Source organism: Octopus bimaculoides, chromosome 6, assembly GCF_001194135.2.
Source record: "Octopus bimaculoides isolate UCB-OBI-ISO-001 chromosome 6, ASM119413v2, whole genome shotgun sequence".
NCBI lineage: Eukaryota > Metazoa > Mollusca > Cephalopoda > Octopoda > Octopodidae > Octopus > Octopus bimaculoides.
In genome coordinates this window covers 111,341,369-111,343,757 of record NC_068986.1, presented here as the reverse complement: position 1 = coordinate 111,343,757, position 2,389 = coordinate 111,341,369, and positions in this window count along the sequence as shown.

Sequence of the window (2,389 nt, the reverse complement as noted above, 5' to 3'; positions counted from 1 at the left end):
ATATATATATATATATATATATATATATATATATATATATACATACACGCGTGTTTGTATGCTTCTAAATCTACCCATTTCATTATGTATCCTTGGAGGAAAATGTGTAGCAAGCACGCCATTTTGTTTGAAACATAAATATGGAAGGTATCTAATAGAACATTACTACTACTACTACTACTACTGCTGCTGCTGCTGCTGCAACTGCAGCTGTTGCAGCTGCTACTGCTACTGCCGCTGCTGCTGATGATGCTGCTGATGATGATGTTGATGTGATGATGATGACGACGACGACGATGACGACGGGGAAGAAGATGAGGACAGGGGTGACGACGATGACGATGATGGTTATGGTGATGGTGATGATGATGATGTTAAGCTATCCTTTTTTAAGTATCATACTCTGTATTTCACAATCTATATTGAATCTAGCTGGCGAATAATGGTTTTTATTAGTGATCGACAATACTGTTTTCTTTCAGATAGTAAATCTTCCATCATAAAGACATAAGAGTTTCCATGCTAAAAGCTGCAACATTAGAAAGCATTCTTTTTCAAGTTGTCCCTTCTATAGAACTGAACCAAATCTAATCCAAAAGAAATCTATGTTTTTAAGAATGTATAAATGTAAATAGTTTCCATCTCACCTTAAACAAAGAATTATTGGTGATTGTTTCTCTTTTGCTTTGTTTTACTAATGTTTTAGTATTGTTGTTGTAGATTTTTAGTTTTCGTTTTTGCTTTACGTGTTGTTTCCTATGTTAGATGTCTCTTCTTTCGTTATAATCCCAACTAAAATAAGATTTGAAATAAACCGAAAAGCAAACGCAAACAGTTTTCAGCAACATTTCGCCACAAATGCTAAGCTATTCCGTTTATAAAGGCTAACATCACTGAAAGGTTTTCGCTTTCTAGTGCAACGTATTTTTTTCTTGAGTTAGATGTTTTCGAAAAGCGATTTCGCCAAGTGAATTGTCCGAAAAAAACTTGTGATAGTAACGTCAATTATTTCTTAACCGGGTATTGAAATATTTTATCAAATTCATTTTGAACTTTCTTTTCTTTCTCTTTGTTTTATTCATTGGGAAGCGCCATGATGCTTCTATTTTAACTCATCGCTTCCAGTATTTATTGTAAGTCAAGGTTCATATTTTAATAGGATATTTTGGTGAACATTTAACTTGCACTGACGTAAAATAATCTACATGCATGCATAAATAAATCAATACACACGTATATATTTACATGTACACATACTTGCCGAAGCGGATATGAACGTACAATTAAAGTCTAGGAAAAAGAGAACATTTATGGCGAATTAAGTTGGAACTTGCAGTTGTTGCACCCTGACTATGAATTCTCATTTGTACCTATCATCATAGGTGCATTGGTTTATGTCCCAACATATTTGCACGAAAGCCAGGAAATATTCGGTTTCAAGGAGAAAGTGCAAAAGAAACTGAAACAAATTCTTCAAATCGAATCTATTCGTATTACAGTGAAGATTTGGAAGTCATTTGGCAGATATTCCAGTTCTGGGTAGGCATCAACAGTTCAGACAACACACAAACTCGACCGCGTATTTAGGATGTAGTGTCAAAACTATCGTGATATATTTACAATATATTTTGCTGAGATAGTTAAAAATGATATGTCACGAAATGATGTCAAATTAACCAGTACTGAATATTCTATTTCTATCCTTCACTTTATTCAAATCTGCAAATTGTTTCATTTCTAAATGATTATATTTTATGTAGAATCATAAGCTACGCAAAAAAGAAAATAGTGATGAAGTGACAGAAGAACGTGTGTCAATAGTGTGACTATGGCAACATTTGCTATTCCAATGACGAACGTGGTGAGCGGCAGAAGTGTTTGCACGTCGAACAATAATTCATAAACAATTTGCTTCCGGCTCTTTCGATGTTTCACCTTTAAAGAATTAATGATAATTTAAGTACTGGGGTCGACGTAGTTAACTTATTTCTCACCTCAATATTTTTGGCCTTTATCCGAAAATTAGAAATAAAATTATTACAATGGCTTTTGTCAGTCAAGTTACAGCATTAATATTGCATTAGAAAAGTTAACATATTTAATGGAGGTGATACTAAAATAATGTCTAAATAAATTCGCGAAGGGGGAAACCATATCAGAGAACGACGACTATTGCTTTGTTTACACTATCAAGTGTCATACAAATCTCCAGACAAGATGCTGACTTATACGGCAGCGGATTTACTGTAATTAGTAAATTAGTGTTGAGTAAATATCTGACTTAATTATAAAAGATTGTACGTTTATCCAGAAATACATACATACATACATACATACATACATACATATATATATGTATATATATATATATATATATATATATATAGAT